Source organism: Alosa sapidissima, chromosome 7, assembly GCF_018492685.1.
Source record: "Alosa sapidissima isolate fAloSap1 chromosome 7, fAloSap1.pri, whole genome shotgun sequence".
NCBI lineage: Eukaryota > Metazoa > Chordata > Actinopteri > Clupeiformes > Clupeidae > Alosa > Alosa sapidissima.
The window spans coordinates 30,608,269-30,628,191 of record NC_055963.1 but is presented as its reverse complement, the minus strand read 5'-3'; the positions used below and the strand labels follow the sequence as shown (position 1 = coordinate 30,628,191).

Genomic DNA, 19,923 nt, shown 5'->3' with positions numbered 1-19,923 from the left:
TGTACGTATGTGTTAAATGTATGAATGTAATGTGATTAAATATATATCCTATGTGTTACAGGAGACTGCTTTGGTGATAAGAGTCCATCCTTGCTGAATTCCGGGGACCAGCCGGCCTCGACATCGATGGCATTCACCTGTTCAAGTCGCCAGAGGCAGTCGAGGCTCACTGGGCAATTGCGAGCAAGCACCTCAGTTGCATGCAGGTAAGTTAATGACTTTGCGGTCATCGTGTGTCAAAACCATTCCAACTTGTATATGGCATTTCAGAAGGACACCAGAATAAATAAGGACCTTGCAATATGTTGTGTGTTACAGGATCCTGGCATACCGCTGTATGTGTCTGTGGTGGTGGTGATGAACGGCGTCCGACTGAACAAGCACAAGTGCCGCCCACCTGTTCAACGCTGTCCGATTATGCCATTCCAAGAGTGATGTAAGGGATAATGTATAGAACGCCGGTCATTATTGGAAAAATAAGTCCCGACAGGGCCAACTGGACCCCGACGTGCAGCAGAGGGGTCTTGTCCGCCCTGAAGGGACTTATTTACCCAATAATGACCAGCGTTCTATACATTATTCCGCTTATTACTCGGCTACTTGCCAAAGCGAAATAATAAACTCCCCACGATATGACAGGGGTGTGATTCTTCCGTTTTTAAACGGAATTCCGGTTTTTTTCGACTTGAAAATGAGACCCACGCAATTCGTATAGATCCGATGAGGTTTTTTATGAGGAGGGGGTCTGTCGGTCAGAGGTAGGCTATATTTCTGCATAACACAGGCCATTGTTATAACAGGCCGCTGACAATGACGACAGGTTTTGTGCTTCACATCTTTCGCCGCAAGTACTGTATTCCGTTTAGGATCCTACTAGTGGATTTCATTGAAAGTGAAAGTAGATGGGTTGATCAGCTGCGTTCTGAAGAATGCTTGATTCAAGTTCAGTGTGTGTGGCGCACTAGTTTCTCAGCAGAAGCCATGAAACGGTAAAGGTCAACAAATTGATTTAAAAAGACATCATGTATGAAGTTTGTTTCCCCCTCGTTTTGGCTTTGCATCGGGTTCGCTGTCAGGATTTTCCGATAATGAATCTCGTGATGCTGATATTGAATTTTTATTTCTGTGCGTGTAAGCTGTGCTTGAAGTTAGCTGTGACAGACTAGCCTAACCTTACAGGTTTTCAAAGCCTGTCTACCTTAGGCCTACTACATTGTTTAGTTAACACCTTGTCATTTTGCGTTTGTCCAGCCGTTTCCTCCGTGTAGCCTACCTTGCGCCCCTTGTCTAAAACATATTTCAGGATGCCATCTCACCATGAGATAACGTAACGTTATGGTGACGGTGCGAGATCAAAGCTTTGGCATACTTAGTAGGCCTAAACGTCTTGCACATAATATTGAGCTGAATATTTAGTGGAAATAGCCTACTGTTGCATTGTGCTGATAGATAAAGAGTCGCCAATTTAAAGGCGCAGTCCGTATGTTAACCCTCCATTTAGTGTGTGCGCTTGTAAAACTAGTGTTGTAGCCGCTTAGCCTACACAATCATCGTGCAGTAGCTTAAAACAGAGCCTACCATTTATTTTAGGAGGAGAGGTGTAGGACCTACAGTGTTACTTTGGGAGGAGAGGAATCAATGTAATTTGATTATCTTTGGAACTGAAATATCAACAACCTTCAAGTTGCAACCACTTTAATCAGCATCGAAATATCAGTAGGCCTATCACATGATTCACTATTTTGTACGTAGGCCCAGAGGACTGTTAGGGGGCAGGCTATATATTATCATCAAGTAGGAGTATAGTAAATAATTTAGTCAACATGTTAACTCAATGTTGGCTTAAGTTATAAACAAAACATGTTATAAATGAAAAAACAAAAAAAATCATGATCATGATGGCATATTTCAGCCATATTTGGTTTAGTCTTGTGTAGGTCTATAGGTTACATCTACTTTGCTCTATTATAAATTAGTTTTCTTTAGGCCTTATAGGCTGTATTGTAATATGCTATAATGTTTGAAAGTATCTCATTTTATCAATACTTCCCATAAAAGTCATCAGATGTCATCATTTAAAGGGTTATTTTTCAAAATTTTCTTGCGGGGGAGCATGCCCCCGGACCCCCCTAGTATTTGCCCCAAATATATTTCCTTTAATGCCCTTTTCTAGTGCCACCCTTGCATAGGATTTGCCTCATGAATTTTATGAAGTGTAGGTGATGTAAATATACGGTAGCCAACACTATAGTACACTAAAGTACTCAAACCATCAGGGGGGTGTTTAGCCTACATAGCCTAGCCTATTTGTACCGTTCATCGTGGCATTTGCTGAAACAAATAGTTTGCAACAACACACGCTGATCTTGAATCAAACATTCTTTAGAACACAGCTGATCAACCGTCTGCTTTCACTTTTGAATGAAGTTCCAGTCCTTGTGTAGTGATATGAAATACCTGCACAAACTCCGTTGCCATTGACAGCGATCATTATTTTTTCAGAGGTCCTTTCCTCAGAAATAATGACCGCTAGAACTTTGGGAAATCCCATTCAAGTCAATGGAGCGTTCTACTTGCCTTGTGAAGAGCCGTGTAATAATGGTTCCTACACAGTATGGAAAACCTGGAAAAGTATGGAATTCGATTTGAGTAATTTCCAGGTCTGGATAAGTATGGAAAAAAGAAACAAGGGTATGGAGAAATATTTGTGTTTCCAGACTATTGCACCTACTACTAATCACTTCACTCAGGTCATAATGAACCATTCCTACTGTTGTGTAGCTTAAGTTGTCAGTCCACATCATCAAGATACAGTTGAATGGGGGTCCTCAGAAAAAAATCTCTCCCACAAGGGGACCCTGGTACCAAAACCAAATCGAGAACCCCTGTTCTATGCACATGCTCTACACCATTGTGCACTGGTTTGTTTGCGTAGCTCTGCTATTTTCGGCTAAAACACTAGTAGACTTTTTTAAATTTTGTAAAATTTACCAAGACATGGATACTGCATTATCTGATAAACTGTTATTGCAAACAAATAATACTGTTTACAGTGATTTCTGAGGCCTCTGCCAGCAGTGCACTAGTCTCCAACATATGTAGGCTATGCTGTATCAAATGTGAGTGCACCTTCCAACTCAGCACTTCCCCAACGAAAAGTATCCAACAATGGGCAAGTTTTTTCTGAGTGCTAACAAGTTAATAATAAACATTATTATACAGCTATTCACAATGCTAGTAGAACACTCCATTGACAATGTCTAGAATATGGTCAAAAAAATCTACCGAGAAGTTTGAACATTTGAGTATGTAAAAAGTATGGAATTTTGAAATGGAAAATGTGTAGGAACACTAAAAGCTTTATTGCAGACACATGTTTATATAGCATATCCCACAGTATAATTTAAAAAGAAAAGTGTCAATAATAGTTTCAATGATGCATTTTATTTCACAGCTCCAGTCATCACTTGTAAACATTGTACACAATAACAGTGAAAATGGAAATGTGTTTCAGGTATACTTGGTGTTCTTTGCCGTGCAGTGGAACCACTGGGGGTTCACCCTTTATTACGACAACCCTCTATTACGACATACCGTTATTACGACATGCCTCTATTTAGACATGCCCCTACTCCCGATTTTTTTTAGTACTGCTATTCCGACATTACCAATCCTCATTTTCAATTTATCTCTGCAGTTCCTGTGTCCTATCAAATTCCAACATCCTAGATGCATGGATGAGCTGTAGTCATGTCATCTGCACCTGCAGCTACATCAACAATCCACCCGCCATCCACTCCAAACAATGTTTTTCCCAATAATTGATATCGGTACACATTTCAGTCAAAACCTTAGGTGATTTTGAACTGGCCATGTGAATAAATGTTACACATTATGTAAAACACAGGTAGCTCTCCTCATTTTATTCTCTAAGCTCTCAGCGGAAAACGGTCGGAAACTCCATGCATCAAACAAAATCTGTGCGTGCAGGCCACCTATATTAATTAATGAATGGCCGTCAATCAATGGCCAATTGCGCAAAGATGGGCGGAATTCTTACGCTCCAGTAGCCTAAACCACTTCAGTGAACGTTCAAATAACCCCCAGAGTTCAGTGTCCATCAGGGTGTTCAAACTGGATGTGCGATATATTCAAGTTGCTTATATTGCACAGGACAATGATAAAGCCATGTGCAACACATTTTGGCTTGCCAGCAGGTTGGATAAACTCAATTTACTACATAATAATGTAGGCTAGGCTTATATCTTTTATATGTCATGTGTGTAGTTGTTGAATTGCACATAACATGTCTGCATATTTATTTAGTCTTCTTTCTCTCGACTCTAGGCTAGCGCATGCATTATCATGGCCCTATAATTGTGCAAAGACAGGCGGGATATCCGACGCTCCTTTTACAGTAAACCACTTCACAACGAACGTTCAAATAACCCCCAGAGTTCAGTGTCCATCAGTCCCAACATTTAGAAACATAATCGAAAAGTCCAAGCGTGAATTGGGTGTGTTTTGATTTAGAGAGAGACTGGAGAAGGGCTGTATGTCTCACAGCAACTGCGATAACCTTGTTTCTTGAAGGCTATCCTTACCTCCAAATAGCCACATCTAATGAGGGTCGGCGACTATCTAATACCCAATACTATTTGCAATACCCTTGTTGGAAAGCTTAGTTTATGGCCGTTCGTGTGAGTACATTATAAATTTTACCAAAACGACTAGTTTCGCCTTGCAGGGTCACATTTCATTTGTTGTCTTATCTTTTTTTATTCAAAACAATTCGTAAGTATCCATACTCAAGTCTAATTACCACCAGACACAAATAATCATCACCTAGGTTAAATCCTCTCTCTCTCGCCAAAATCTCTTCCTCTGAGATGCACGCGCTAGGCTATAATTTAGGCTACCCGACATTTCAAATGTGACTCTCTAATCAACTTGTTTAGCTCTTAAACACGAAAAATACACGGTTCAACGGAGCTGGTGTGTGTGAGGCGCACTCTTGGACTCCTTGAGACACGACTAACCTTTCGGTTGAAGTTCTTGTGCATAGGCTATTATAGAATCCAATCCTGTTGCCCCTGCTATTTATCAATGTAGCCTATTATTGTTTTTTTTGCCATGAATCGTCTGAGCTGTGATGAAATTGTGTGTTGTTTAAAGTTGGGACGATTACTGTAGGCCTATACTGCCCATATTGGAATAAAAAAATAAAGGCCCACCCTAGGCCTACTTCGGAAAAGTCCACTCCGTTGAAAAATCCTGGCTACGCCACTGTTAATGACTTCGTGTCGGAATGGCAGGACGTTTGAAAAAAAGGCTGGTGGTCATGGCCGGCAGACATCGTGCTTGGACGTACGGCAGATCCAGAGCATCAACCAGCAGGCCGAGGTTCTTTTCGGCAAGGAGCACGTCCTCGAGCCCAACTTTGCTGCACCAATGCCGGTCCCCGAAGCGTACAAGCACCCTGACGAGGAGGAGCTACTTGGTGTCGAGTCGGCGTGCCATGTGCCAGTCCACCAGCTTCACTGCCAGGGACTACTACGTGCAGAAATTAGATGAGAGCGGGCGTGCCGAAGCAGGACAAACAATGTGAGGCAACGATGATTTCGGAAAAGGCCTGTGAGGAATTGGAAGATGGACTTTTGTATGAGGGGGAAGGAGTGGGGGTGAAGAGACTGCACAAATCGAAGGTGCTGGTCTCTTTCCTTTACCTGCCCCCAGATGTGACAGACTTTCCAGATGGGGGGTTCTCCTACTTTTGCTGGTCAGGAGGCGTTACTACCCAGGCACAAATGTGGCTGATGGAACGTGCTTCCTAAAAGTGAGATTTCCAAAGGAGGTCGCTGCTTTAAAGTGCACGATTCGAGACAGAAGATGGCCCACAGTACTGCCGAGTCATACATGATAGGCAGGTGAAGATATGCCGATTCTGTATGAGTCCGGGGCATGTTTTGAGAGACTGTCCTGTCTTTGCATGCGGGGAGTGTTTACAGCAAGGACACTATGCCAGAGTATGTGACACTGTAAAATGTCCGGACTGCAGAAGGGCGATGATCGGATACACCTGCGTGTCTTCTGTCAGTAGCGGAGAGGTGGAATAACAAAGGCTAGAGGAGAGCACCGATCAGAACGAGATGGAGGAGGAGAGAGAATGTCCTGAGTCCCTCCTGGATGAAGAGAATAGGAGCGAGTGTAACACGGATGTGGAGTTGCCCTGTGGCCAGCCTCTGACAGAACTAGTGTCCACCCCAGTGACCACTGACATGGTGGGGTTGGAGGTCGGTAGTGTGGAGCTGGTGGAGGACACCGGTGAACTTAGACTTTTGTGGAGGCTGTGCCGGTGGGGGGAACGGGACAGAAAAAAACGGACTAGCCAGAAAAAGAAATAATACAAAATCATGAAGATGCAGAGGTAAAGAAACTGAGTGAATGTGTAGAAAATGAAGAAGAGACTTTGAAAAACAAACTGAAGGAAAAAGAAAAAAGCTAATATACGTTACTTTAGAAAGTGTGTTAAAGAAGCAGGAAAGCAGGAGAGGTATGGCAGTAAATCCAAAGTGAGTTTTTAAATGACACTATGATAATGAAGGGGACAAATTATTTATTGGGGACTTCTATTAATTTAAGAGGTGGTGATAATCCAGAAAATATTAACAGAATAATAATGGAAACAGAAAAAAGTGATATTGTACTGTTACAAGAAACAAATAGGAAAGATGATATAGCAGAAAGCATTAAGAAGATGGGATGGTGAACTTTATTATAATAAGCGTTAAAAGGGGAAGAGGAGTTCCATTCATGGTGAAAAGAAATGTGTTAATTCTATGTTTTGAAAAGAATAATGAAAAAGTGATAATGTGCAATATCCATGTTCTGAATGAGGACTCAGAGTTAATTTTTTTAAACATCTGGGTTCTTTAATGGGGAAGTGGGGTGATATTTTTGTAATGGGGGATTTTAATATTGTCTTAAAAAAAGATGTTGGAGAATGTATGGTTTTTGGTGCAGATAGAGGGAGAACTGAGCTAAGTATAGTATATATACTCTTTTGATCCCATGAGGGAAATTTGTTCTCTGCATTTATCCCAATCCGTGAATTAGTGAAACACACAGAGCACACAGTGAGGTGAAGCACACACTAACCCGGAGCAGTGAGCTGCCTGCTACAACGGCACCTATACTGGAGGCAAGTGGACAAGAAAATTAAATACATAAAGACCTGTGCTGCGACACTGGTGCTCTGCTGGTCAGCTAGAAGTAAGCTCCTGTGTAAGAGTGACAGGCTCAAACAGCGCATATTTCATAAAAAAAGCTATAACTCCAATTCTAGAAAAAAAAAAAAAACGGATTTTGATGAAAACTAGCCACTGTTTAGCTTGGGATTTCTCAGGAACAAGAGCAGTGTTTCCCATACGTTGACTAATCTGTGGCGGGGCGCCATGAAATCAAAACCGGCCGCCACACATTCATTTTCTATGTTGTACTATTTAAATTAAAGATAAGATAAAATCCTTTCACTGAGCTGCACTTTTTACGCACGCAGCCTTTCCTTGCCCCGCTCTCTCTCGTAACGAGCCCGCTGCCCCACCTCTGCATGTGCATTTAACAAAACATTAACGATTGTTGAAGGATTGTTGTTGCCACAGAAGCATTGCATAGAACAGTTTCTTTCAACCACTGTGCCTGGGCACACTAATGTGCCGCAGAAAATTACCCAAATGTCACTCACTGGTCCAGAAAAGTGTAGCCTGGGTGATCCCATGCTGCCTTGCGCGCGATTTGATTCACGCTGCTAAGGCAGACTGGAGACCATGGAGCAAATTTTCGCCTGAGATAGGGGAACAATCACAGAACAAGGGGGAAAGCAAGACGACCATGAGCTATCCACAGACGCATTTATAGACAATAAACTGATCTGGGCATTTTTTTTAAATACGGGAAAATTAACGTTTGGTTCCCAGACCACGTCTCATTGAGAAGTGGTGGCGCTAGCCAGGCTAGAACCAAACGTTCATTTTCTCGTATTTGAAAAAAATGCCCAGATCTGTTTATTGGGTGCCACGGATGTCTATAAATGCGTCTGTGCATAGCTCATCATCGTCTTGCTTTCCCCCTTGTTCTGTGATTGTTCCCCTATCTCAGGCGAAAATTTGCTCCATGGTCTCCAGGCTGCCTTAGCAGCGTGAATCAAATCGCGCGCAAGGCAGCATGGGAACACCCAGGCTAAGAAAAGCGACTGTTGCATTAAAGAATTTATAACCACATGCTCTCATTGCATTGCATGTAAATGCAATGGACTATTATCACTGTTCATCTTATTATCTGTTATTATTCTTCTTCCGACCAATTTGTGAACTTTGTACTTTTTGAGATATTTACGATAAAAGAGCAATAAATTCCCATTGACTTAACATTGACCGCCTTGGCGGCAACTTTTAGCATTATGACGTGACCTGCAGCTGAAAGCAATTATCAACAGCTGAATGCGAGCTGCCACTGGAGCTGTGAATCTTCTGAACGTCTTTGCCTGCTGTACCATGGTTACTTTATTTGATCGAGGCACATTTCTCTAATTACAGACAAGGTAAGTGTTTCGGTTTTTGTTATTTGAGTCATTTATGTCGTCAAACTATTATGTAACGTTAGCGTTATATGTATGAAATGATGGGTCACAAATAACTAAACTAACGTTATAACGTTAGGTAACGTTAACGTTAGTGAAATAGTTGACGTTAGCACCTTGCTACGTCGATATGTATTATGTAAGGAAACCCACTGTTAATCAACGTTAATATGTCGTCAACTTTACAGTGACCTATTAGCTGTAGGTTTCGATAGCTAACGACAATCAAACGTAACGTTACATTTGTTCATTAGGCCTACTAACCAGCAGCGTTTTAACTAGGCTACCTGTCATTCTACGCTCCTGATTCTTACTAGAAGCTAGCCTAAGTAAACACTATCACGGTATACTATAGTTTGTCTATTGATGGGTTTTTATCAGGTCCCTTTCCACAGGTGTATACAATCAAGCACCTAGATTATGAATGCATTGGTGCTTTATTAATACTCCTGTGGAAAGGGACCTTATAAAAGTCATGAATAGGCTACTGTTAGGAAATGGACAATACGACTAAAGTCTTGTTAAAACACACAACAGAAGTTGAGCTAACTGATCATGTTTGTGTTGTCAACATAGGCTACAATGTTTACTTGGCCTACTCATTTCTGCATTGTTCTGGTCTATAAATTAAAGTGTAGCCTGGCACCAGTGGTGGAATGTAACGAAGTACAAATACTTTGTTACTGTACTTAAGTAAATTTTCCATGTATTTGACTTTTACTTCGTTACATTTTACAGCAATTATCTGTACTTTTACGCCGCTACATTTCTACAACACCATCGTTCCTTTTTACGATACATTTTATGGATCAGTTTTTTTTTCCTCTCTGACAAACACGTTTGTTTTACCAGGGAGCGGGGTTGCTACCAAAGATTCTGGAGCGCTATGTGCATTCTTAGAAACATAAGCTTCTAGTCTAGACCAGGCAAAGCGTGAGCTTGTAGCCATCTGCATTCGGTAGGCTATATTCACCAGACCCATGGCTACACTGTACATGCAACTGTGTTCTGTGCCTTTCTCTGTCTGTTATCTGCAGCGTTAGGGCCTCCTCTCCGATGAGATTGCTATCCGCGGATCAGCGAAGTTACAGGCTATGCTTCTGTCACACGTCTGATCATTTGCGGCACAAATGAATGGTAGACTATTAATGAACCGGTGGCCGGAAAAAAACGTAACATTTTCCCGATTAGTAAATATTCCTTAATTGTGTGTGATCAAATAAAGATGCATAGCCTACAATTGGGGGGGTAGTAATGTGAGCGTTCATTCAATGTCTATGCGTCTGAACCTAATCATAAAGACACCTTTCTCAGCAACTTTTCTGTTCAATCAGCATAATTGGCATTACGATCCACCCGACGTTTCCCTTGTCTACCCCGTTAAACTTCAGGCTCTCGTGTTTTGCTGACTGATATTACTCAGCAGATCACCCTAGTTAGATAACCAGAATTACAGTCGCTAGAATTGTAGGTCAGAATGTAAACTGGGCCACAGATGGTAAGCACAATTGCATTAGCTTAAAACTATCTAGTCGAGTATAACCTAAAACTAGCTTAATTAAAATGCCACAGCCCATACTGATTTTTCGTTTTAGAATATAGTATATAAATCATTATGCAAATACTTTTACTTTTAATACTTAAAGTACATTTAAAAGCAGGTACTTTTTACTTTTACTTAAGTAGGATTGTCATTGTGGTACTTTTACTTTTACTAAAGTAAATATTTCTCTGTGTATTTGTACTTTTACTTAAGTACTTCCTCCACCACTGCCTGGCACGTGAATCAAACTTTTCAGTTGTAGTACATTGTAATCTGTAGGAAAAAATGTGGCTGACAGACCTAGCAAGCTGTTTAAGTTATAGCAGTTGGTTATCAAGATACTTACGGTGTGTTTCCACACAACTAAATTTCGCGTCGCTCTCATTGAATGGAGACGAAATTCACCCTAGTTGGGCGAAATGAAAGCGAATCGCCGAGGCAGGCGAAACAAAGTTGGCCAAAGTTTAACTTTATTTAAATGAGGACCATTCGAGAACCAATCAGGTCCGCGTCTTTGTGTTTGGAGACGGGAGTTACAAAAAAGTCTGACCAAGATGGCGGAGACTACCTGAGCTGTAACACAAACATTTGTATGTGATTAAAATGTTTACACGAACATTGGCACTTGTATCAACACGAATTGTGGTTTATATGCCACACGAACTTAGTCAGAGCACATACACCACTAAATAGACCACTATATATGTTAGTTTAAGCACTCGATCTTTTTAGCTAGCTGACAGGCGAAATGCTAGTATTTTAGGACATTGGATTGCATTGTAAACCTAGCTAGACAGCTAGGCTACATGCTGCAACACAGGTATGAAATATATTATGTCATATTGACCTTGTTGTTTCTATGAACATGAATTGTTGTTTATAGGCAACATAGTCTTAGTCAAGTCATAAAGACCCCTGGATATCTTCATTAAGTACTTAAACGTTTGAATTAGCTGATTAGCCTAATTAGCTCGCTTGCCACCACTGGCTAGACACTGCAGTCAAAAGGTTAGCGGTTTCGCCGTCACGCCCCCAAGGTGAAATTTCGCTGGCCGAAAATCGCGAGGTGTTTCGCTGTGTGGAAACACACCGTTAGTATCAGAATGATCTGTCCTTACTCATATGATTATCAACAGCAACAACAGACCCTTTGCCTGCAAAGTTTTCTAAGCTGTTTACGTTTTATATTTAAAAAAAATATGATTAGCCATCACCTATACTAAACAATAAAACACAGAATTCTGCTTTGTTTGCAATTTAATATTATAGGCTAGTATTTAACTTGATGGTGCAACACTTGTATTGTATGCCTACTCTACCTTTTTTTTAATTGTCCTAGAATTGTTGAGAGAATTGTTTAAAAAGCTTAAACTGTTTACCATGTTAGTCGTTAGGTTATAATGTGTCAGCCTAATGTAATGTAACAACTTCACTTAAAGGAATTATCCGGAGTAAAATGCACTTTAGATCGATTTACGGATGATTGGGAGTACATACGTTGAGTTGACATCCAAATCATGTCATTCGGATGTGTTTTGAGAAAGTTCGATGTTACCGTTTTTTGTCAAAGTTCGTTAGCGTGGAAGTGAGAAGGGCATATTATTTCGCCGCTACAAAACGCTATTTTTATACCTCCTCTACAGTTCCAAACAACATTGCACTTACGTGGTAGTGAGTAGAGGGTCCCTAAAGCCAAACCGAAGTATCCCGAGGTCTTTATGTGGTCGGATAGAGAGTCCAGAATGAATTTCATCAAGCCAGTACCTTTCCGGAAATGTTGCCATCTTTGCTGCCATCTTTAGGAGAAAGTCCGTAGAATTTATAACCACATTCTCTCATTGCATTGCATGTAAATGCAATGGACTATTATCACTGTTCTTCTTATTATCTGTTATTATTCTTCTTCCGACCAATTTGTGAACTTTATACTTTTTGAGATATTTACGATAAAAGAGCAATAAATTCCCATTGACTTAACATTGACCGCCTTGGCGGCAACTTTTAGCATTATGACGTGACCTGCAGCTGAAAGCAATTATCAACAGCTGAACGCGAGAAAAAAAAAACATAGTCCAGTATTTCTTTTGAAATTGAAATGAAGTGGACTGGACTGGACTGGACTTTTTTTTTTTTTTTTTTTTTTTTAAACGGCGACGAAATTGTGAATACTATATATATATATATATATATATTATTACACACACAACTGATTTTTACTTCAAGCTTACATTGGTAAGTGTTCATTAGTGTATTCTGAGTATCATTCTGCTGTATTAAAACAAAGAATGTTGATCAATATTGAATTGACCATTTATTTTTACTGACTGTCATATACTCTAAGCTAACATCTAACCAAGTAAGTGGTTTTCAAGAATACTGCAAGACTGTAATCTGAATAATCATACTGTAAGTAATATAATGTTATACACAGCAGCTTTTTTGCATTTACATGCAATGGTAATTCCCTGGAATTGTATTTTCTAGTTGATTGTATGATTGCACTATTTGTGGTATGCAGGCATTGTACAACGGGGGCCCCATATCCAGTATTCACAGAATCATCACATATCCAGTTCATAACAACAATTAAATCTAGTCACCTACAAATGAAACAGAGGGCACTTGTTTTATTGAGCAGGTCTTGCATAGAAGCCATACTAAGGCCATATTTGTGTATTATTTGAAATTTTAGGCTATGCTATGTTTATTTTTTCTTCACACAGGATGTTAGTGTGCCGTGGAACATTTTAAGTGTCAAAAGTGTGCCGTGGTAGCCTGACGAGCCAGACCCACATTAAAATGTAGGGTCTGGGCACTCACCGTTCGCAGTGCTCAGTCCGAGGGGCGGGATAATCGGTTGTCTTTCGAATTCCCTCTGCATGCAATAGGACAGCGCTGAATCCCATGCGTTTTCCCACCAGCAGAGCTAGTTGGCTAGTTCAAACTTTTGCCATCTTAAAACAAGCTTAACTCGTGTCACACTGTTAGCCAACAGCAACATCCATCTTCTTTGTTTTCAAGTAGCAGGAAATTCAAGCCAAACCGTTGCAACTCTGCCATCAATCATTACGTTAAGCCCGCCTAACGACTCTATACACGATTTGATTGGCCTGATAGAAGTTTAATTTTTCGAGCTCACAAGCCAACGGAGAGTTGCTAGACTAGCCCTGGAAGCAAATGTAATTTGCTGCCGCTAGGGTGCGTCTAAAAAAGTTGAAAAACACTGGCGTACTGTAGAAGACGATGGGCTAAATTGCTATTAAATCCGCTTAGCATCGTGACGGTGCTACGCAAATTTGTTCAAAACTGCTGCATTAAAGTTAAGTCTGCTAAGGTTATCACAACATACATTGATGAGACTAAACTAAGTTAAGTTATGCAATCAAGTATCTCAAAGCTAACGTTAGAATACTGTTTGGATGTTGAGTTTAGCATGCTTAACAACCAACCAACATTACCTACCAACAACAACAACCAACTCTGCTAACCAACATTAGCATGCTTAACAACAACCAACCCAAAAGGGCACATGTTACCCCGCTGCTCATCCAGCTACACTGGCTACCTATGGCGGCCCGCATCAAATTCAAGTCTCTAACGCTTGCCTACAAAGTAGTCTCCGGTTCTGCTCCCACCTACTTGAATGCCCTCATACAGACTTACACTACCTCCAGACCGCTGCGCTCCTCTGACGAACGACGTCTAGCTCTACCACCGGTGCGCTCAAACCAATCCAAACTTTTCTCATCTGTTGTTCCTCGTTGGTGGAACACACTGCCAGTTCCTACAAGGGCAGGGACATCCTTTTCCACTTTCAAAAAACTCCTGAAGACCCAGCTCTTTAGAGAACATCTACTCTCATAGCAACACTTACAACAAGTCTTACTGATCCTAGCACTCACCAGCCGTTTTAAACTGACAAGTAAATGTTAAAAACAGCACTCACCGACGCACTTATTCTTACTGTACTCTAATGTTTTTTTTTAAACTGTCCTAAAATTGTGAGAATTGTTCTAAAACTTACTGTTTACCATGTTGTTAGTCGCTTTGGTTAAAAAGCGTCAGCCAAATGTAATGTAATGTAATGTAATGTAATGTAATGCTTAGCCTACTTACAGCTGCTTGTCAATTTCGCTACTCATGCAGGGCTCATTTTATTGACTCTGACACTGAATGTTGAATGTTCAAAATCCCAATGTAAATGAAAAAGTGTTTTCCAAGACTTTGAAGAAAAGTGCTTGTCCCAAGGAGAAGTACGAACCTTTATTTTAACTAACTACTAAAAAAAACGTTATGAATTGCATCCACACATCAGCAGCCTTTTAACTGTGTTAATTGCAAGGGTTCTCACGAACGTCTTAAAGTGACAGGCACTCACTACCAAACCCCCCCCCCAACTCATGCTACCGCCACAAATTCAATCAAATTATGTGGGAAACACTGAAGAGCATGTAGAAATAAACCCACAGAGTTTAAAGTAGTGATGAGACAACGACTCTTTTACGGAAGTCGGTTCAACCGGACGGTCGTTTGTTGGTCTACCGAGTTCGGTATATCATAAAAATCGCACGTTACTTCCCCCGCCATAGTCGCTCCAAGACATATAGCCTCAAACTGCAAATGTCCTGCTCTCCATGTCATTAGCGGACATACACACTCATATTGACCGACACTAAACTCAAGCACTGACCATGTTACATTCGGTCTCGTGAGCCTACCTAATAGCCTATTCACTTCTAACATTTAACCAAGATAACATCTTGTCATATAATATTTCATGTCATATAATATTTCCGCCTATGAATTTCCATGAACAATTCTAAGATGCACAAAACATAAAGGCTTTTGGGATCAGTTTAACTCAACTTACCGAGAACCTAGACACCCGTTTGATTACTCATGCATTAGCACGGTTACGGTCTCGTAACCTGGTGCAGTCTCCTCGTGACAGCCTACCTACCAACAAACATTTCATTTAACATAACTACCCAGATAACATGACATTTATTTGTATTTTATATCCATCGGTAATGTAGCCTATGAATTTCTATGTAGGCTACACAATCACCTAAGATGCACGAGAAATAAATAGGTTTCAGCGATCGGTTGATAACTCAAACTTGCGATAACACCCGTTTGATAAGACTCATAGCCTAGGCCTACCCTCGGTTACGGTCTCGTTCAGTAAGTAGCCTACTATGAAGCCAGCAACATTCACCTCTCTAACATTTAACTTTATAACTACAAAGATAACATGACGTGTATTTGTAGGCTAGTGATCGCCTTCCCCATCGATATGCGAATGGCCATGAACACAATCATCTATGATGCACTAAAAACAAGGCATGGTTAATAACTTGCCGCGAACCGGTCTCGTTCAGTAAGTAGCCTGATGCGCGGTCTCCTCGTGACAAACGAAGCCAGCAACATTAACTTCTCTAACATTTAACTTTATAACTACCCAGATAACGTGTATTTGTAGCCTATGTGATGTAGGCTACTTCCCCATCAATAATGTGTGAATTGCCATGAACACAATCATCTATAGGCCTACTAGAATAAGGCTTGGTTAATAACTACCCACACAGCAGTAGACTCCTAGGCGGATCCGCCTTCAAGTCGCCAAACCCGCGTGACTGTCGCATTCGTTTTGGTGCCGCACAGAGGATCAGCTCTGCCTCCAGGCGGCCCCGTAAATTCTACTGTCAAACAGCGGATCCTGAGTGGACTCATGTCGGATCCGCGGGCGCGGACGCGCCTTTACTGTAACGGTTGAACATGACTGTACACCAAGAGCCAAGAAGAGTCATACTAGTGGATATTTTCTTTGCTGGGACACGGTTGCGCTGAACCCTCTCGAGTAAGTAATATTTATTATATATTGCGACATTCACAATAGCTAAATATTGGCCTTTGTGGTTTTATAATCATCATGTTTATTGATTGTAATGACGTTGTTTGATATTAGGACTAACGTTAACGTTAGTGCAACCAGAGACGTTTGTCATTTTGTGCAACAGGCTAAGTTAACGTTATTGTTAGCTGTGATGCTCATATGAGTCTGTAGCCTATCTGATTTAAAATGGGATAGCAATTTCGGCAGAATATGTTATGCTAGTGTGATTTAAAAAACACACATTGTTATTTAACATTAGTCTGGTCTTGTCTGTTTTAATGTGTCGGTGTTGTCCATATAGTGCTACTATGCTAGCGGCATATAGCTGCTAGCTAGCATGCTGCTAGGCGCAATTGCATAAGTTATTGCTAATGTCTATTAGTGCTATACATATATTGAAATCACGTTTGCGATGCAAACCTTGATTAAGGTGATACTGGCACTGGTATTTCAGTCAATGAAGTCAGTGAAGCACTCGTCTGCTATGATAGCTACCTACAACTTTAGCATGTTGACTCACTGATAATGGTTTAGCCCTAGCCTCTAGCTAGCTGTGCATTAATGTTTGCATTTTGCCAAGTTTGGTCTCATACGTAACTTTAGTGTCTATCTGCCATCTTTGTAATGAAAGCCTCGGCATTTTAATCACTGTTTAAGTCGGTTCAGACAACTATTGGCATCTGTTTGTGATTTATTATGCTAACGTAACTTAACTGTAACGTTATGGAACTTGGTCCCCATCTTCTATTTTGTTTGTTCTGCAGCGTCAACTTTTATCGGCTGGATTCTAGCATCTAACGTTACGATTGCCTCTGTTGGGTTTGCTTGATCAAGTAAGATACTTTCTGGGTTGTTAAAAAGTAATGTGAACACATTCCCGTAGCATTCCAAAATAGACCAGAGATGCTTGTACTCAGTCCCGGCGGCATAGGGGGGCTTTGGGGGGCCAGGCCCGTCCTGGAAGTCATCTGAGCTTGGCTGCTCCAACCAACCCCAATCCCATAGATTGATTTTGAACACTTATTAAATGTAGGCCTAGCCTATACGTTTGTCAGTCTAGCAAGTAGCAAATAAAACTTGTAAAATCTGTATTATTCCGTAGCTAATCAATCAGGAACATTAGGTAAGCCCATCACCTAAATGGAGAGGAGGTTACGTGACACAGTCTACTTCACTTCTGCATTAACCCCTGTCATCCGATGACAAATATAGCTTATCGGCTCGCAGGTAGGCTATATCTCATATCGTAGTTAGTAGAAGTATGCCTAGTAGTTTCTGGGTTTGTTTGCTAGCGTTAACCGTCACAGTTTTTTTCTTCTGACCTAGTCGGAGAACAGGGAGCTTACCACTCCAGGGCCGAAGTTATCCGTAACTTCGGGGCTAACTCCCTAACACTCTATCTGAAAGTGGTTAGCAAATGAACGAGGATTTTGGTTTTATCTGCAGATTTATTTTTGCATTTTGTTTTTTAAATATGACTAGCTCCAGTCTCAACAGCACGTCTACTTTTTCCACACGCATCTTAATTCTAACACACATATCCCCTCTCGCTTTCTCTCTCTCCATCCCTGCGCACAGGGCTCTCTTAAAGGAGCTGCACCATTTTACAACAATTGGATCTACATTTTCATATTGGAATGTTTTGTCAATTGTAAGCTTAAACTACCGTGATCAATTTAAGTTCCAGTGCCCCCCCTGGAAAGGTGTAATGCCCGCCTGTGAATTTGTGTCTGCCGCCGGGTCTGCTTGTACTATATGCATATTTGGAAATTTTGGGATTGCAATAACCATAATGATATTGTTATGTAACAGCCATCGTTTCGGGGACTCTGATGACAGTGAAGAGCCAGAAAATGGTGACTTTGCATCTCTGAGGTACCTTCCAACTCGCCTGGTATATCAGTTGAAGCCTCAAGCCCAAGCCAATTGCACTGGCAAAGTAAGTAATAATCTCTTAACATTGAAATAACTAAATCATAGTTATATATAATATATATATGATTAACTAAATCATAGTTATCATATTAATATTAGAGATATGGTTAACATTCTTAGTGCTAAAGACATTCCCCTCTCTTTGTATCTATTCCTCCAGCTCCACCATCTCGCCGAGATCTCACCAGCTCCACCATCTCAACCTGGAGAAAACTGTTAAGGTAAAGACTGATCTCTGAAATAATATTGAATACAGTGGCCCCATCTATATTAACACAGCAGTAGTCACTCCATTTCAGATCAACAGATTGCATCTGCATTACAATCTCAGATTTTCTGCATACTTTATCCATTACTTTCAAAATCTCAGCCAAATATTTTGTCAGTTAAAACATCTGCATTCATGCAATATTGCCTGAAAAGTTCATTCATTATTATCAGATTGTATTGAAACACACTGATTTCAATGTCAATCCATTCATGGAGTTGATAAAGATAGTGCATACCAAAATATTGAAACATACAAATTCATGTCCAGCATGACCAGAGATTTGTTTTTGTTTGCCATTGTTTGGCCCTGTAGCTCTCAGCCTACCATGGTTAACAGATCACAACCATTTATCTCCCTTAGCACCTCACCATGGGGCAGGACCGCAACACTCTTCACCACCTCAACTCCCTGCACCTGCACCTGCATTTAACATACGGAGAGTTACTCAAGGTAGGGACTGATCTCTGAAATATTAGTGAATAGAAAGGCCCCATGTGTATTATCAGTCATGGTTAACAGATAACTACCATTTAATACAATTTTTTTCCCCCTCTCGCACACCGCCCACCTCACTATGGGCCAGGAACGGCAGTCCCTCCTCAACTCCCTCCACCCCCACACCAGCCCTCAACGTGCAGCGAACAGAGGAGCTTTGTAAGTCATGTTTAAATTTAATCTCCTTAATACCTATCTCATATATTGTATTGTGTAAGTATACTTGGCTTTGGATGCTACATACCATAAACATAAACATATCTGTCTGTTTGATTACAGGTGCTGTGAGGAAAAACATGGTGACACGGTCTGCCACGGACACTGAGGTCACCAAACACGCAATCAGGTGTTTCAATCGGCGGTGGATCGGGCAACGAGGAGATGTGTTCCGCCTCCATCCACACAAATGGAGTAATAGGAGAAATAAGCATTAAACAATCTTTTTATTGAACTTCTTGTCATTCACCAGTTATTCATTTTCTGATATTTTAGCTGTGCATAGCGCAGTATTTCATTGAAGTTGTAGCCTATTAGATAAAATATTTCATGTCTGCACTGACCTAGGCCTATAAAGCACTAAATTAGGTTTTGACCACAAAATGAATGTAAAGTAGCCTAGGCAATGTAGGCTACTTAACAAAAACAGAATAGCTTATAACCTGTAACTTTCCATAAATGTCCATTTTATATTTCCATTGAGTAGTGATCACGTTTGTACAGTAAATTGATGTCTTGACTTAAACCTTTTCTGTTAGGTTTATTGACAGTATTGTTAAGTTAAAAATACGAGGCAATGCAGATTAATCGTAGGCCTATATTGCTGTAGTAGCCTAGGCTAGGCCTAGTGATAGTTTCACTTTTATCCTATAGTTGCCTAGTTTTATCCTACAGCAAGAACAGAAGGAATTTTGAAAATGAGATAAACGGGTCCAAAACGGACCCGGGCCAGATGAGCCTTTGAGTCCGTTGCGGGTCCGCGGCGGATTTATGTATCAATTTGCGGATCCCAAACGGACCCGCCGCGGAGGTAAGGTTTTAATCGCGGATGCGGAGTGGATGCAGTGCGGAGCCACGGCTGGTCCGCGATCCGCCTTCGTAGCGGGTCCGTTCCGGAAGCCGTCATACCCACCCATACCCAGCCGGAA

General features: G+C 41.0%; 1 long non-coding RNA gene across 2 annotated transcripts; it reads left to right on the top strand.

Moving 5' to 3' along the window:
* Positions 1 to 14,545: 14,545 nt before the first annotated feature.
* On the top strand, positions 14,546 to 18,193 carry LOC121713028. 2 transcript variants are annotated; one of them, XR_006032719.1, is made up of 4 exons: positions 14,546 to 16,041; positions 16,842 to 16,910; positions 17,890 to 18,016; positions 18,173 to 18,193. It is a non-coding gene; the product is annotated as an uncharacterized LOC121713028 (long non-coding RNA). The 2 variants fall into 2 exon arrangements; XR_006032718.1 differs by lacking the exon at positions 14,546 to 16,041 and having other exon boundaries at positions 16,653 to 16,910.
* Positions 18,194 to 19,923: the final 1,730 nt, after the last annotated feature.